Source organism: Cryptomeria japonica, chromosome 10 (genome assembly GCF_030272615.1).
Source record: "Cryptomeria japonica chromosome 10, Sugi_1.0, whole genome shotgun sequence".
Lineage (NCBI taxonomy): Eukaryota > Viridiplantae > Streptophyta > Pinopsida > Cupressales > Cupressaceae > Cryptomeria > Cryptomeria japonica.
This window is the reverse complement of record NC_081414.1, coordinates 867,434,998-867,454,521: the sequence shown is the minus strand read 5'-3', so window position 1 is coordinate 867,454,521 and position 19,524 is coordinate 867,434,998.

Sequence of the window (19,524 nt, the reverse complement as noted above, 5' to 3'; positions counted from 1 at the left end):
TTTGACAAACCGGTAATCGGTATATTGTATTAACCAGTATTACTTTGTGATGAGTTACCAACCGATATTTTTGTAATGTGTGATGAGTTATCATCCATCGACACTTTGGTGGTGATTTTGTGCCATATTACCAAATGTGTCTACATGCACTGAACCTAGGAACTTGTAGTTTAATCCTATTGGACCGACATGAAATCAGATTCCTTTATAAGGACATCATGTCTAGGGTTTGTAGATGATAATGAAGGTTTTGTATGTATGATCATAGAAGAGAAGATTAGGTCTATGTGAAGAGTTAGAGTGTGGAAATATTGAAGACTAAAGTAATGTTGAAATGCATTAACAATGAGCCATCAATGATCTAATTAATCACATTGTGCTATTAACTAGATCATTCACTTGTTGATTGCTCACATCTTCGACAAGTCTGAAACCCTTAACTGGGTAGGCCCAGCAAAGCCTTTGTAAATCCTCTAACAAGATGGTTCACAACTGTGGATCTAAAATCCTTTAATAAGGTAGTCTTTAACAGGACTTATCTCCTAACAAAGATCTAGATTCCTAACAGGATTTGTTCTGGTGAAGAACTTTGTATGACCTTAACCATTCTGACCTTAACCAGTCTGGTTTCTATTCTACAGATAGTTACTTGTGAGTTTCTACTCACCGTGGTTTTTCCCATTTGGGTTTCCATGTCAAACATCTTGTGTTATGGTGATTTTTCTCTTGTGGGTGAATGCTTTGTTTGCTATTTGGTTTGCATTTATCTTATCCGGTTTATTAGTGAATCTATTGTATCAGTTATCTGCTAAACTATTTAAGAGTTTGTTTACACTATTTTTTGGTATACTAATTCACCCACCCTCTTAGTATTCATCAATTACTTCAAGGAGAATGATTACCTAAAGAGTACATGCGTCATCTCACCAGCACAACCAAACAGACTGAGGCAACCTTGAAAGATAGAAAAAGGTTTATGCAAAGTCTTAATTTGGTTTTAGTAGATATCTTTCAGATTGTAACCAACTGGTTACAAACTTTGAGGTGAAATTTTTGCACTCATTTGACAATTTTTTACAACCTTTGTCATTGATGTCAAAGGAGGAGTAGTGGAGAGAAAAATTATTATTTAAAGGAGATCATTTTCTCAGGGGGAGCACATCTTTTTGGAAACTTTTTGGACTTCCGCTTTTGCAACAGTTTTGGATTTTTCTCATGAGTGTTGCCATCAATGCCAAAGGGGGAGATTGTTGGCATTCTACACTCTTATGAGAATAATTGATGTTATCATTGATGGAAACCAATTGGAGACCAACTAGATATCATATGTTGACCCACTGACAGTTACCGACACTGGCAATAGACTTTTACATTCATCGATAGGCACTGCACTGATAGTGGCAATAATGGATACCGGCACTCAAGCCGACATGGAATAAAAATTTTTTTACTCTTTTATATTGTAATTATCTTTTGTAAAAGCTGACAGAACATATTGTAAAAGACTCATATATATCTATGAGATCTTATAGGTCATTTTCTAAGAAATAAGTATGGAGTATATGAGAGAGGATGATACATGATAGTTGATATTTTTGTATAAGGTGATATAGTTGACAACGAAGGTTTTGGTAATGGACTAAGCTTAAACCGGTACTGAACCTGGCATAGTTGATGCTGATTTTGATAATCCATTTTGTAAGTCAGTGAGATTCTTGTTTTGTGATTATGCAGTGAGCTCTAGGCTGCTAGCCTCATTGCATGTGCAAGTCCCTCATTGTAAGTAATATTTATTCATTGTCCAGTGAGTGAATAATGTGGGTCACAAATCCCATCGAGGTTTTTCCCACACTAGGTTTCCTTATTAAATATCTTATGTTATGGTGTGTTTTCTATGATGTCCCTATTATTCTTGTGTACTGCATTAATTCTTATTTACTAGTACACTATTTTAGAATGCAAATTTTTTAATAAGGTTAAATCTTCTGCTAACTGGTTAGACACTGATTCACCGTCCCTCTCAGTGTCTTTGGTACTGTCATTGATTCTAACATTATTCTATAATTTCTCACGAAAAGGCAATTCAAACTTCTAAACAATTAGGGTTTCCTCTTCCCGAATGATCTTCATGAGATCTGATCCAACTTGTCTTGGATCAATCACCTATCCTTCAATAATGCATCTATAAATAGTTTCCATTGTCCAATGTACATTTCTTGGAAATAGCAATCTCAAACTAGATCTTCTACTTTGAAATCTATCAACACATAAAACACTTCAGCTGTTTCCTTTTTGAGGTCTTCATAAATCAGATTTCCTTTGCATTCATCCAGGAACCAACTACTCCCTGATCTTTCTCTATCATTCTTTCTTCCTTGAGCCACAACGGTCAATTACAATCCCATGATTTGTGGCTATTTCATTAAGGGTGATTATCAGTTTCATCAACCTTGTCGATGAGGCTTCACCGACCACAACATGTTTTCCACCTCTGCTCCACATGGCATCATAATGATCAAGATGTGGCCCACATGTTAGATGCAATGACAATCCCAAAGACACTAAGAGGGGGGGTGAATTAGTGTCTAACCGGTTCATGGAATATTTGAACTTATTTATAACTTTGCAACCCAAATTAATGTATCAGTAAACAAGTAATAATGCAGTAAAGACAAATAATAGAGACAACATAAATGCACACCATAACACACAATATTTTGGTGAGGAAACCCCGTAAGGGGAAAACCTCGGTGGGACTTGTGACCCACAATATTTACTCATTGGCCAATATGAATAAATATTAATTACACTAGGGGCCTGCACATGCAGGAAGGCCAATAGCCTAGAGCTCACTACTCAATGAAAGAGTCTCACTGACTACAAAATGGATAATTAAATCCAAGATAATGTACTACTCAAAATAGCATCTACAATGCTTGATTCAGTACTAGTTTGAGCTTAGTCAGAAACCTTAACCAAAAACCTTGTTGATGAATGATATTCGCTCACATAACCTATCTTCACTTGTTACAAAATCCTTTCACTATCTTCTATGATTAATTACATAATTGCCTCTATTCTATGCTATATCAAAATGACCTATAAGATCTCATACATATATGAGGCTTTACAATACATCATGTCAGCTTACAAATAATTAATTACATTACAATTTAATTCATATAAAAAAAAATTTGTCTCATGTCAACCTGAGTGTCAGTATGCCTCATTGTTGGTGTAAACTAGATCTCAGTGAATGAACTTGTTGTGCCTGCCAATGCCGGTAGATGATGTTTGTGTTGCTGGTGAACCTCTAGAATCCTATATACTGGTTGGTTGCCATCAATGACAACATCAATGATTCTCATGTGAGTGTAGAATGTCAACAATCTCCACCTTTGGCATTGATGGCAACACTCATGAGAAAAATCCAAAAATTGTTGTCCAAAAATGAAGTCCAAAATTGATCCCAAAGAAGCGTGTTGCCCCTGAGCAAGTGATTTCTTTTGTGCATTTTTCTCTATACTACTCCCCCTTTGGCATCAATGACAAAGGATGTCAGAAAGAGTCAAAGAATACAAAATTTTGCCTCATAGCTTGTAACTGGTTGTTTATAATTTGAAAGATATCCACCAAAATTAGATTCAGGCTTTGCATGAATTTATTACTATAAAAAATAATGGTTTCAATCTGCTGGATCATGCCGGTCAGATAATGCATCTGTTGCTCCATTGATTGGTCTCCTTGAATTGTTTCTTTAGATAGATCAACTTGCTAAGTTATAAAGTTGTCCAATCTAGGACCAAGTTTTTTTTTAGCTCTCCGACCTTCATATTTATCCTTGCTTTTTCTTTTTCCAAATTCTTAATCTTTTTCTCAAAAACTGCCATTTCTTGTTCAATAACTAAGGCAAGTTCCAAAGAACCTATCATATTATCTTCTATGTCATATATCTCTTGTTGTGTTTTCTTAATCTCCTCATCAATATCTTCAGTTAGGTGGTTAGGATTGTGTACTTCCTTATACAATTCTTTATATTCCAAAATTGTGGAATTAAGTACCGGTAATAAAGAATCAATATGCTCAGTATAGTCCTTGATAGTTTTGTCAAAGAATTCACCTTTGTCTTTATTCACCCTTTCCTTAATAGTTTCTTCATTTACCTTATCTAAAGTTAGAACATTATAAGCAATGAATTTGGACAATGCATCCAATTTACCCAAAGAACCATCAATATGATCTATCTTACATGCTGGTGAAATCATTTTCAAAATAGGCAATGTATCATCAATGGCCTTAAATGCTAAGGCATTGCAATCTATGATCCTCCTTATTGAATCTAAAAGTAAATCAATTACATTTGTAGGTCTAAAATCTATAGTGGATGTGCTAGGTTATGTAATAACTTTGTTTTCATCAGACACTTGACCAATTACCTTAAAAATTTCTTCCTTGTTTCCATCATTTACTTCCTCTTTATTTATAATTGCTGCTGGTTTCTCACTTTGTGTATGTACCTCTGCTTCTGCTAGTTTCTTAGTGTTAGGTTTCTTAGCTTCTATCAGTATTTCTATGTTTAGAGAGTCAGAAATGTTAACCAGTGACTCAAAGATCTCAATATTCATAGCATCAACTATCTTAACCTCTAAAGTATCTTTATCCATAACAATATTAAAATCTTGTGTATCTATATTAATGGTAAAAATAATTTCACAATCTGGATCATGTGTTATTTCTTCAACCTTTTTTTCTGATCGACTATCAGTTTGTACCAGTGTCCCTGAAGTTATTGGTGGGGTGTCCGATGCTAGTGGAGAAAGGTTATCTTTGACCTTTATAATAGGTACACTACCAATTTTACCTTTGCAAAAGACACATCCATTTTTTCTATCCCTTTCTTCTTTCTTTTCTTTTTCAACAAAAAATATTTCCCATTTGTCAATAGTTTCATCTACTATTTCTTTCACTCTCCCAGCCATTAGGCTGACCTACTGGTGACCACTCACAAAAACTGACCAGTTGGCTTTGGCAATTAGTTCATCAATCTCGTCCCTGGAATTAATAGGGTGAACCGCCAACAATGCTTCAACCTTTAACTTTTTATCCAATTCCATAACCGACAATCTTTTAGCCTCTAACCTCAAATATAAGTCATTAGGCAGATAATCTACAACCTCAATACGAACTTTCTTGTAGATGTCAAGATGGAAAATAATGCTTGCCTCTATCTAGTGCCTTAGGTTCTTGTTTCTTCTTCAGAGTTAACTTCTTCTTGGGATCTCTTACAACCTGTTGTTTCTTTCTTAATGTTCTTGTCCTTTTAGGAGAAGGAGAAGATATCGATGAAGGTTTTCTCATCTTCCTTTCAACTCTTTTGAACTCTATTCCCTTATCACTGTCTATATCAAAAGAAGTGGAAATCGATGAAACATGAGCTACCAGCTCCAATCCTTCAAGTTCACTAGTAGAAATACCACTTAAGTTTATTACATTTTCCTTAACTTCCTCGACTAATTTGGATGCATCTCTCATGAATTTTTCTCCTTTTTTTTTATGCTTTTGCATACCAATTGCCTTCTCAATAGTGTCAGCATTGCCAAAGATTTCTTCAAAAGGTTCCCTAGGTGCATCAAGAAGTGTCTTTGCATAAGTTTCAAGAATATTCAGATCCACTTCATATCCCATCTTGTTATCTAAATAGTTCTAGGAGTGAAAACTTCCATCCATGTTTCATTTCTTTTGATGACAAAATGTATTTTCTTGTCATACTTATCCATAATACTCTGTGATATCCTTTCTCTAGCCTTCATCTTGGTTTGAAAGTTTTTGAAATAGGTTGTTAACATGTCATCATTGTTAGCACCTATGTCGGTAATAGATTCCTTGATCTATCTACCAACAAGGATGTCATATGCAAAGTCCTTGCGACCAATGTTGGGTATCTTTTTTGTGAAGTACAACATTAAACACACAAGTAGATTCCCAAAACAGAATGTTCCCTTCTTATCACCCTTAATATTTTTCAAGTTATCTAGTAGTTCATCCTTAAGCCACTCATAGATGTCAATTTTAGCATTGTTCTTCACCATTTCATATGCACTATGTATACACAAGCTAGAAACAAAATTTAACCTATTTGCATGAGTAACTCTGTATCCAAATACCATTCTCACATATTTCACATTTGCATCAATGATATCACTAACCCTAAGAGATCTGTTGTCAAATATAGCTCTGATTAGGTCCATAACACCCTTGTTAGGTATCTTCTTCCCTTTGTCGGGCCTAGTACTAGTTGAGGGTAAACTAGTAACTATCTTGATTGCTTCCTTAGTGATTTTAAAAATAGAGTCTAGCCACATAAATTCCCCATGAACTCTACTCAATACAAGACAAACTATCTCATTCAGAAATTCAAGAATGTTCAGAATTTCAACAAATCCTAAATCCTAAACAATCTTATGCTTCAGCTTGACTAAACCTTGTTCATTAGTTATAACATCTTTGTACATGTTTTTCAAATCACCAGACCCTAAATTCTCTATGTTCCAGTGAATATAAATATGTGGGTCTTCGGCAAAAGAAACTTCCTTTGAAATCTTAGAAAAGGCTCTGATGGAATCATCTTTCTTAGCAATCAAAGGAATGATTTTAAACATGGATCTAGCACACTTAATATTCTCTACCATAGTAGGGTTTGCAATGAATTCAGGTACAGAAGATGAAGTAGCCATGATACTAAAATAAATACCTTTTTTGCAAGTGAAATCCTCTGAAATGCCTTGAAAATATCTTAGCTACTTTGTCTCTTGAATGCCTTCACTCAATTCATGCTCTTTGGATGCTTGGATGCTTTTTAATTTGAAATGAGGATTTTACATTCTTTAAAACCAAAAATTTCTTCAACAACTGCATTAAATGCTTGTCAGTTAAGTGAAATCTTAACATATCTACCGGTAAAGAAGAAATATAACTTCTTACCATAAACCGAGGGTAGAATGCATGATTTTAAATTGTGTGCCATACCCCCTAAGGATTATTCCTTAGTCAGATGAATAATCTCCTTCCGGTGGAGGGTTACTCTATTCTATCAATGCAGAGATAGATTCATCAACTCTCAGATCTCTCTTCTTAATTCATTGTTTTGAGAATTCTTTCTTTATTTTGTTTACTTTTTCCTCTCCCTTCTTATTAGATCCTTTATTATTCTCTTGTATATTCTTGCTTCTACAAAATCTTGCAATATGCCCAATCTTGTTACATGCATAACAAGTTACATTATTCCTCTGAATAGCTTTTCCATATCCTTGTCCAGTTTGTGTTCTACATTGATTAGATAAACTCCAAATCTACCACAAACATAGCATTTCACATTCATTCTACAATTTTTTGAGTTATGACCAACTTTATTGCATTTGGAACATTGACCGGTGGGTAAATTTGTATTCTGATTATTTCTAAATTTGCACTAATTTTCTCTATGACCAAATTTGTTGCAATTAAAACATTCCCATTAAATTTATAAGCATTAGGTTGTCTTCCTAGTTATTTGTGATCTTGATTGTTTGCAATCTCAGAAATTTCTCCATGTTCAAATCCAAGTCCAATTGTATCTCCATCAAGATTCTATCTTTTCAGCATGTCATCAAGCCTTTCTAAACTTTTCTTGAATTTGTCTTTGTATTAATCTGCAGTGATCAACTCATTTTCCAGAATCCCAACTTGTCTCATAAGCTCCTCTTTATCATGTTGCATTTGAATAAGATTTGTCTTTAGCATATCATTTTCATGATAGTCTCAGATTTTGATTTGCTTCATCATTAAGTCTCCTAGTCAAGTATTCTTCACTCTTCTTCCTATCTTCAATATCATTACATAGTCTCATAGTTAGATCTTGCATTTGATTCTTCATGTTCTTGTTCTCTTATCTCAACTTCTCTTCAATATCTCTAAGAGTTTCCTTTTCATCATCTTTTTTCTGCATTTGCTCATGAAGTTCCTTCCTCTTGTTTTGTACTATAACTGGGTTCTCCTGAAGTCCTTTAATGAATTCCTGGGTAGTCCTTAAATCATCTTCAAGTTTGATATTCTTCAATTTTTCTACACCAAATTCTTTAAGAGCTCCTTCCAATTGTTTTCTCAAATTCTCCATCGGTTCGAGTTTTAGAATCTTCCTAAAGCTGTTAGGCTTTTGTAAATAGAGGACTAGGCTCTGATACTAATTATTAGATGCAATGCCAATCCCAAAGACACTGAGAGGAAGGGGTGAATCAGTGTCTAACTGGTTAATGGAATATTTGAACTTATTTATAACTTTGCAACCTAGATTAATGTACTGGTAAACAAGTAATAATGTAGTAAAGAGAAATAATAGAGACAGAGACAACATAAATGCACACCATAACACAAGATATTTTGGCGAGGAAACCCAGTAAGGGAAAAACCTCAGTGGGATTTGTGACCCACAATATTTACTCATTGGTGAATATGAATAAATATTACTTACAATAAGGCCTGGACATGCAGGAAGGCCAATAGCCTAGAGCTCACTGCTCAATGAAAGAGTCTCACTAACTACAAAATGGATAATTAAATCCAAGATAATGTATTTATAAAAATAGCATCTACAATGCTTGATTTAGTACTGGTTTAAGCTCAGTCAGAAACCTTAACCAAAAACCTTGTCGATGAATGATCTTCGATCACATAACCTATCTTCACTTGTTACAAAATCCTTTGGCTATCTTCTATGATTTATTACATAATTGCCTCTATTCTATGCTATATCATAATGACCTATAAGATCTCATACATATATGAGTCTTTACAATACATCATGTCGACTTACAAATAATTAATTACATTACAATAAAATTTGCATAAACAAAAATTTGTCTCATGTTGGCCTGAGTGTTAGTATGCTTCATTGCCGGTGTAAACTAGATGCTGATGAATGAACTTGTTGTGCCTACTAGTGCCGGTAGATGATGTCTATGTTGTCGGTGAACCTATAGAATCCTATTACCAGTTCGTTGCCATCAATGATAACATCAAGCATTCTCATGTGAGTGTAGAATGCCAACACCACCAACACACAATTGGTCCACTAAACACAGAATGGTACATCCATTTATTGGTAGAACTTTCTTCTACTGTTAACTAGTAGTGCACACTAGACCGGTTTCACCTCCAGTGGTTTGAGACAACTTTAACATTCTACCTCTTCATCATAAACAAGTAGCTATCCATTAGACCGGTTTATGCCTTACTGGTAACCCTTCATTCTATTTTCTCACACTCATGCCACTATCCATCATGTCGGTTGACATCAATGACAACTTAATGCCAAAATGTCAACAATCTCCCCCTTTAGCATTGATGTCAAATTTTTGCAAGACACTCTAGATCGGACATTTCTTCCCATTTGACACAATGTAAAAGGATACTATGCACTCCCCCTTTGATCCATACCAATATCCCCCTTTGACCGCTCTCAGCTCCCCCTGAACCACATAAAACCTTCCTAGATAGAGGACACAACTCCTAACTTGTGTCAAAGATACTTAAAAGTGTTGACTGGTAATGGTTTGGTGAAAATGTCTACTACTTTTTTCCTAGTAGAAACATAATCCATGTTTACCTCATGTCCTTCAACTTTCTCTTTGAGAAAGTGATACTTGATAGCAATGTGCTTTGTTTTGGAATGTGTGACTGAATTCTTTGCTATGATGATTGCACTCAATTTGTCACACCAGATGAGAGTAGTATCAGTGATTTCCACCTATATATCTTTAAGAGTCTGCTTCATCCAAAGCACCAGAGAGAAGCATGTAGCAGTAGGAATGTATTCAGCTTCAGCAGTAGATAGAGAGACTAAGTCCTACTTCTTGCTATGCCATGAAACCAACTAGTCACCTAGAAAGAATGTACCACCACTTGTGCTCTTTTGATCATGAATGCAACCTACCCAATCAACATTAGTGTATGCATCCAAGATAAAATATCCTTGTTTAGGATACCACAAACCATAGCTGAGCATTCCTTATAGGTACCTAAAACTTCTTCTACCAACATTCATATGTGACTACTTTGGTGTAGCTTGGAATATGGCCACCATGCATACTGCCTGAACTATATGCGGTCTTGAAGTAGTTAGATACAATAGACTGCCTATCATGGATCTGTACAGAGTCTGATCCAGCATTGGTGATTCGTCATTCTTGCTCAATTTGATGCCAGTCACCATGGGAGTACTTACCAGTTTACAATCTTCTAGTTGGAATTTCTTCAACATCTCCTTTGCATACTTGATTTGATAGATAAAGATTCCTTTACCTTGTTCTAATATCTGCAAACCAAGGAAGTCTGTCAATTCACCAAGCATTGACATGTCAAATTTTGACTATATTTGATCAAAAAAATCTTTGCAGAGGGTGTCCTTGTTGCCTCCAAAGATAATGTCATCTACATACACAACCACAATGATCATGTGGTTCCCATCTTTCTTTATGTACAAATTGATATCAGCACTTCCCTTTTTGAATCCTTACTCCTTTAGGTACTGATCTAATCTTGAATACCATGTTCTAAGAGCTTTCTTTAGACCATACAAGGCCTTCTTGAACCTGCACACAAATGTCTTCTCATCATGCAAAAGAAACCCTTTTGGTTGCTCTATATACACTTCTTCCAAATTTCCATTTAGGAAGGCAGATTTTACATCCATTTGGTATACGTTATAACCTTTGTAGGTAGAGAAGGCTAGAAACATTCTAGTTGCTTCTAATCTAGCTATCGGTGCAAATGTTTCTTCAAAGTCAATCCAGTCTACCTTAGAGTATCCTTTGCACACTAGTATAGCTTTATGCCTAACAATTTTACCTTCTTCATTCATCTTATTCCCATATACCCATTTTGTGCCAATGATGTTCTTGTCTTTCAGTCTAGGGACTAATTCCTAGGTCTTGTTCTTCTCAATCTATTGTAGTTATTCTTCCATGGAATCCATCCATTCTTGTCTTTTCCTGGCCTCACTTAATGTTCTAGGTTCCACTTCAGTCATGAGGAATAGGTTGACTTGTTCATCATTCTAGACAAGTCTTCTTCTAGTCTGCACACCATCACTTTTGTTTACCAGAATTTGCTCTTCTGAGTGATTTAGTTGTACATACCGGCTGGGTGCCTTCTTGGATGGTTCCTCTGGTTTAGTATCTCACTGAACTTCATCATATTCATCACTAGAGTTATCATACCGGTTAATCTATGGTTGACATCCTTTGTGCATATCTTCATCAACTTTTACATGCACACTCTCAACGAATCTTCTTACTCTTTTATTGTAGCATTTGTAGGCCTTGTTGTTAGATGAGTAACCAAGGAAGATTCCTTCATCACTCCTGGAGTCAAAACTTCCTAGACCATCCATATCTTTCTTGATAAAGCACTTGCTTCCAAATACTTTGAAGTATTTGACTAATGGCTTTTGGTCATACCACAACTCATAAGGTGTCACTTTGTTGTTTGTTCTTAATTGAACCTAGTTTGAGGTATATGTAGTTGTATGAACAACTTCTTCCCAATATATGTTGGTAGAATGGCATCATTTAACATGGTTTTGGCCATCTCCTTGATTGTCCTATTCTTCCATTCTACCACACCATTTTGTTGTGGTGTCCTAGGAGTAGAGTATTGCCTTCTAGTTCCATATTTTTCACAATAATCTTCAAATTAATTTGATGTAAACTCTCTACCCCTATCCAATCTTAGGCATTTTAACCTATACCCACTTTCCTTTTCCACCATCTTTTGAAAGATCTTGAATCTCTCAAATGCTTGTGATTTATCTTGCAGAAAGGTGACCCATGTCATTGTTGAGTAGTCATCAATAGAGAGCATAAAATATCTTTCACCTATAAGTGCTCTTGTCCTAGATGGACCACACAGATTTGTATGCACAATTTCAAGTGGTCTTGAGCTGTTGTGATCTTTTGTCCTAAAGATCACTTTAGTTTTCTTAACTTTTACACATTCATCACAAAAAATGTTGACCGACTTGATGATAGGTGTAATATCCCTCACACACTCCTTTTTGCTTACTACAACTAGGTTATAAAAATTTATGTGTCTCAATCTTTGGTTCCATAGCAAACTTTCATATATTTGTCCTAACCTACATTGGGACTCATAGCATTCCTTCAGATTATAGACATTTTCATCTATTCTCTTACTTTCTACTACAACTTTACTGGTACTATCTTTCTTTATCTGGCAACCGGTTCAGTCAAAGGTGAACTTGTAACCTTTGTCACACATCTGACACACTCAACAAATGTCTCCATCAATGCTTAGAGTTCCTCTTCCCTTTATTTTGATGGAAGAATTGTCTCCAGACCTTACTAATCCACCATTCTAGTCTTTAAATTTATTGAATTTCCTTTAGTCACCAATCATATGGTTTGAGAAACCACTATCTACCACCCATATATTTTTCCTTTCAGTATTTAAAATAGTCTATACTATGAAACTTGATTCTGCCTTTTCCTTTTCTTTCTCAACGCAAACTGATTTGGTCTCCTTCTTCTTGTCAGCTCCTATATTGAGCTCAGATTCAATTACCATCTCTTGATCTAGATTTGTCTTCTTCTACTTGATCTTTTGGTTTTTACATAACTTATCTATGTGTCCAAACTCTTAACAGTTATAACATTTTACGTTTTCATTTAAGGGGATGTCCTTAAAATTATTGTAGGGTACTGGTTTATTCTTCCTACAATAAAAACTCTTATGACCATATCCATTGCACTAATAGCAGACAACATTCATATCCCGAAGTGCATTAAATGTATTTCTATTTTCATAACTCATAGAGAGCTTATTGATTAATCTATAGTCAGCTATTCTATGACCAAATTTGTTACACCGGTAATAGTAACCATGAAAGTTTGGAACATACTGGTTAGGTTGTCTTGGTCCTGAATGGAATTGCCTCATTGGGGGTCTTCCCTTCATGTTATTGAGTCTGGTGAATCCTTCATGGTCAATTCCTACATTTCTCCTTCGATGTACCTACTGGTGCAAGAAGTGTGACCTCCGACTTATTATTGTATATCGATTTGAGTGGCGATTTCCAACAACATCTTCATATGTCTTTTTTTCAGTATCCTTGCCTACAATGTGTTGGCAGTACATATAAATTTCATTTTAATATTGCCTTATTGAGTCATGTCCCTAACTGGTCCTTTGGTCGGGTTGTCTTTCTTGAATTTTCTATGCAATTCAGTCTTCGCAAGCTTCTTTATTTAAGTTTCACTGTGTTGAACTTTAACCTTGAATTTGAACCTTTTGGATTCAAGGTTCAAAGTTCAATGGATGTCAAGTTAAATTTTATTTCCCCACATGGCTTTATAAGTCTTTTTCAGTGTTTGTTGATGTTTAGCATTGGTTGAACCTTGAACTTGAACCTTTCGGGTTCAAGGTTCAAAGTTCAATATTTGTCATGGATATGTTTTTGAGTTGCTATTGTTCTTCAAGGTTCAAAGTTCAATGTTTGATTTCTTGGAAATCATATGACTTTTCATAAGGTGGCAGTGTGGATTTTAAGGAATGGCTAACGATGGTAGAAAAAGGGAATATTCTTTCTTAATGATTTAAAAGTTGTCATTTCTAGCAAGTATGGTGTGGGAATCTCTGTTTTTAGATATGAAGCGACTTGTTATTAAATGCATGCTCATTTTCAATCATTTTAGAGTAATGTCGCATGAGTGAAGAGTAATGATGATAACTTATGGAAATCATGAGTAAGATTTTCTTGGCTATTTTAAATTGAGTAGTCATCTTGTCGAGATTGTCATTTGTGAAACATAAGTTTTAAGGAGTGTTTTTGGAGTGAAAGAAAAATAGACTGCGACAGGGGTTTTGCAAATGACAGAGGAAGGTATGCTCAACGACTTTCCTAATTGCTATAGTTTTTAAAAGATTTGGGTATATTGTCTAGCTGCTTGTTTCTATTTTACTTGTTTTCTGCTTTATCTGAGTTGATTGGGAAAAGATTTTGGGTTAAGCATGAGGCTGACTTTTCCTAAATTAGCGAACTCTTCTTCCCTTGTGAGTTCCTTACCAGAGCTAGATAATACAACTCTAGTTTGATTAGATTTAGATGTTTTCTTAGAAAGAGTGAGGAACCCAGTTGCTGATTCTATGCTAAAAGATATTGCACAAAGTGGTTTATTGGAAGTGGTGGCATTTCCCACAGCTGCTCCTTGTCCTGAGTTGGTTTTAGAGTGCATGAATCACTATGACAAGGTTAACAAGTGCATTAGGCAAAATAATGGTGAAGTTTTGTTGTCTATTGATAGAGACACAGTAATGGCGGCCATGGGTATCCCACATCGGGAACCCTATGAGGATTGGACTATTGGAAAGTCTTATGGGGTTTATTCTAAGAAGAAGCAGTATTACAGAACCATTATTGCATGAAATTGGCTTGTAAACCATCAAAAGGGTGGCTCAAGTCTGCAAAGGCCATTAACTCAAGAGAATTTGATTCTTGAAATCAGGGATTGGGTAATAATGTTGAACATAATTAGGGAAAATTCACACTTCTTTTATTGGGAGGACTGGATGTATTTCTTCATCCAAGTTTCTCTCGAAAAAAGCTGGTTCATTGATTAGGGCATAGTAATTGTAGAAAGGTTGCATGAGGGTTTCAGTAATTACACTGGTATTTCAAACTTTTATGTCTTCATATCTATTCTACATGGTAGACTGTGTGAGGGAGTGGCCTGGACTATTCCACACAAAATGGGTTTAGGGTACAAAAATCTATGAATACCACCCCCATTTTAGCCAAAAAGGACATGTTGACAATTACCTTCACTGGAATGATATATTTGTTGGGAGGTTAACTTTTGAGTTACAAAGTAATTTGCATAGGAGAATGTGGGTTGAATCTATTGAACTAATCAACAACTATGGTAGCTTCTTTATTCAATTTAATCACTTCAATTATATAATGGTTGGAGGCTTTAAATGTGAACCCTTTAGGTTACCTAGATATGTTTCAGACTATTGTATTTTGATTGAAGCTTCCAGCAATTAGCCTATGTTGTAAAGGATTATGGTGAAGATTCTGGCACAAGTGGAATTTTTCTTATTGATTTAGGCCATTACAGTTACAAGTCTATTTTTGATCCACTGAATCTTGAATTAGAATTTCAAAGGTTTCACTTGAAAACTTTCGTGAAGAGAGATAATTTTGACAGCTAAGGTTTTATTGCTCATTATGTGAAAATGACAATGCCTAATCAACATGTGCCACAGTTGGAAGATTACTGGGAAGACTGCTTAGATGAATTTGAAGCAAGAAAAAGAAATTGGTCTACGTTAACTCTGAAGCAGATTCTCGACATGAAGTTGCGAATGGATACCTCTGGTGTGACTATTGATAACAAAGATGTACAAGATTCAAAATTCATGAAATAGGTACACAATGAACTTCTTCTAGAGGTTGAATTGAGTAGAAGGATGGAGGATAATGTATAGGCATGCACCTTTAGTATAATTCACAGAATAGAGAATTGGCTAAGGAACTACAGATTTCATCCGAGAAAAGCTACCGGTTCAAGAATTAAGGGTGGAAAAAAGGAGATTGTAAGAGAAACCACTATTTTAACTAATATTCCTATTTTTGTTGCAAGAAAGAAGCAAGCTAAGATTAAAGAGGAAAAACTTGACTTTGAAGCTGCACATTCCATTGGTGGCCGAGTTACTAGATCAAGACACAAGAAGAATTTTCAGCCACCTGTCGCTCATCTCGTTCTTGATTTGGACACTGAGGAAGTAAAAGGCAATATGACAACACCTATTTCTGATGCTCACAAGGTTTTAACCAATGTTGATGCTAATGTCCAGGATTCATAGGTGCTTGATGTTCTATCTAATATAGATAATGGTATGCTACCGACTTCAGGAGGGCCTTTGCCCATTCAATCCAAAGATCTAACTGTGGCTCCTAAATGCTTTAGTGTTTCAATTACCAAGAAAAGGAATGTTGTGCCTATTTCTATGTCAATGAAAGATTTCATGAGTAAATGTCTAGGAAGAGCCACGAAGCCTAAGCGGCTAAAAGTGGAAACCATGATTAGTTTTGATAAGGGAACAAAACATTGGACTGCAAATATTGCTAAGCCTACATCCAATAACGATGCTACCACTGCGTTAGAGGCTGATTATACTATTGAGGGAGTTGATTTGGGGGTAGGAACTAGAGTGGTTGATGTGAAACATTTAGAAACTTCAACCAAATGGATTATCTCCCGCAGCTAGAAGGATGAAAAAGATAAAGCAAAGTTGAAATAGAGTTTAATGAAAATGGCTCAATAAATCCATGCTCTGTAGAATAGTCCACTACCATTGTTGCAAAGCTCTATTTCCTTTAATTCAAAAGCGTCTGGTAATCAAAAGTTCTTGGATGAAGTTCAAAGGAACAAGATGATCGTAGAGATTTTCTTTAGAGGCTTACATCGATTGTGCATAAAGGAACTAATTATATATCAAATTTAGTTCAAATTTTCAAAGATGCCAATGATGTTACCAAGGAATTGGACACTGAGTTAATCACATGGTAGAATGAAAAGACTAAATGGGTGGTGATTTCAAGGCAAATGCGTGACATTTAGCACTATGGCTTGATGAATTTTCTTGCCGAAAGACAAGTGCCAGGATTAGATGAAGATATAATGTTCATATGCAAAGAAAGTATAGAGTGGCATAACCAAATCATTGAGCAAGGTCATAGTGAGTCTGCCAATCTGTGAAGTGAACTAACAACCCTAAGAACAACCATGCAAAAGGATCTGCGTTGTGTAAATGTTCAGCTGCTTAAAGAGGATGGCCAAACTTTGGAAGATATAGCATAAATGGTCAATCAATTCAGTAGTCACATTAAATAGATTAAGGTGGAAAGGTCCTTAGCCATGGAAGATTTTACTAAGATTGCTAAAGTGGAGTCGATGCTTACAATATGTCTAGAAAAATTGGACTCTCATAGAGATACAGTGAAGATGGTGAAAAGAAAGAAGGAACTCTAGAAGCAAAGGGTAATTCATATCAGCTTGCCACATGTAGCGGTAATCCAGGAATTCTCAAGGGTTCATCGGGTGTGGAGTGCAGAGAAAGCGGTTATGGTGTCTATCTAGAATAGCAACCTGGGCAATCTGACTAAAATAGAATCGACAACATGACTACCACTACTGGTAGTTGTATGCTAGCATGTCTAGCTATATTTTTATTTTTAGTTATGCGGTTAAGAAAGTTTCTCATTAACTCATTTCGAGTTAATTTTACCTTTGGTTGAACTCTTGGTCTGGGGGCCTATTTATAATCTTTGTAATGACTTTACACGGGTCTGCTAAGTTTCTTGAAAAACTATCTGTTTAATTTTGGCCAAATAATTTATGTATGTGTTGGAAGTTGATGATCATTTATCAATGAAAATAAAATGACAGTTTATCTTTGGCTTCAAATCTGTGTGTTTGGTGTTTGAAATTTTATTTCTGTGAGAATCTATTTCAAGAAAGAATCTGTCATAGCTTTCTATATGTGCAGAAAATATCAATGAGATTCATCTTTTAAGTTTTTCATTTTGTTTTAGCATACATGTGAAGTTTGTCAGCTTTACACAAATAATTATATATGAATCAATGCTTGTGTTCATTTGGTATTGACTGGTGAATACAATTACCTTTTTGTACTTTCTGGTGAATAGTATAATATTAGTTGTATGTAATTTGGAGCTGACTAAATATCTCTTAAAGGGAGCTTAACCTTAATTCAGAGGTTAATCAATACGATGATTTTCCAACTGTATGGTGAAATTTGTCTTTCATTTCTTGGGCAAAAGAGTATAAAAGTTAAATAAATTGTGAGAGACAAATATGTTGACCAACAGATTTTTTGGCAACTCTACTGGGGATCAAATGAGACAATTAGTTTTAAAAATAGTCATCTTTATGGTGATGCTTTGTTCTTTATAAATGGTGCTGCCTCACGAAGGGTTCTTACCTATTTTACAACCAAATCTAAATTGGGTGCAAGAAGAGCAAAGTAACATTATCTCTGAGGGTGATTGTTCCTAGAGTCTTCTTTATTAGAATCCCTAATAATTAACCATAGAATCCTAGATGCTTGTTACCCTAAATGCTTTTCACACTCGAGTCTAATCCTTATACCTGGTCACAATGGAGAGAGGGAATTGTTCATCACACCTTCCATGAACTCTTAGACCTTGGTTTTGTTTCTTAGGCTACACCTAGAAGGGCTAGAAGTAGACCGGTATCTCCACCAAGAGCAACTGCTTCACCTATTTGTCAAGCCTTAACTTTACATGGAGTTGTACCTCCAATTGTTATAAACCTTACCCCTTTGAATACTACTGGAGCAATGGCAAACAATCCTTGGGGTGCTGCTATCAGACCTTTAGCTTTGGGGGCAACTCATAACCTTCCTAAGGGAGCAAAAGATCATCTACCTAATTTTAGTGGTGATGGCAAAGTAACCACCACTAAACACTTAAATGCTTTCAAAGCTGCATGTAGAGTGTTGGCAGTAAAACATGAAGATGTGGCAGTGAGGTTATTTGTTCAAACATTTACTGATATTGCCGCCGATTGGTTCTACCATCTGCCTGATGGAGCTATTACAAATTGGAAGGTTTTAATAGATAGTTTTGAGGCAAGATTCAAATTGGCTGAGGATGAGCATTCACTCATTGCTTAGTTGGCTCAATTAAAGAAAGAAATAACAAAACCTATGAGGGACTTTGTTGTCCGTTTTGATAAACTTGGTCATAAGATTCCAAAAGCAGAAAAACCCTCTGATGAAAATATAAATTGTTTCTTCATGAACTCCATGTCTGTAGAAAATTTTTTCTTGATGATACACAATCAGTTACCAACCCTTGATGCTATGAAAGTTTTAGCTACGAGTTTAGAAGATGATTTAATCATGGTAGGCAAGTGGAAAAGGGAAGTGCAAACTTCTGCTTATCAAGTTACAAGTGCCTCTACTTCATCTGACCCTATGATTCAATGGTTAATGAATGATGTGATTTCCCTAAAAACACAGGCTCCTAAAGAAAGTACTTCATATTCTCAACCCTAACAGGACATTCCTAGAAAATATCCCAATCAACAAGGAGGAAATGGAGAAAGACAATTACAATTACCTCCTACACAACAAAGACTTGCTATTGAAGCACCACCTCCTAAGACAAACACATGTGTGTTTCATTTAACTAATGAACATGATGGTTCTTCATGTCTAGAGATGGTTTGTTTTTCTCAGATAATCAGTAAAGGAGAAACAATCTTAGAAGCTGATGAAGGAAGTTCCCAAAGTATGCCTGGCGACTCTGAAATTCATTATATGGAATATGTCTTTGACTCAGAAAGGGGAGGAAACATGTTGATGACTTTGGAGGATTCCTCATATGTAGTTCTTACTAGAACTGAATGAAATTTGAAGCAT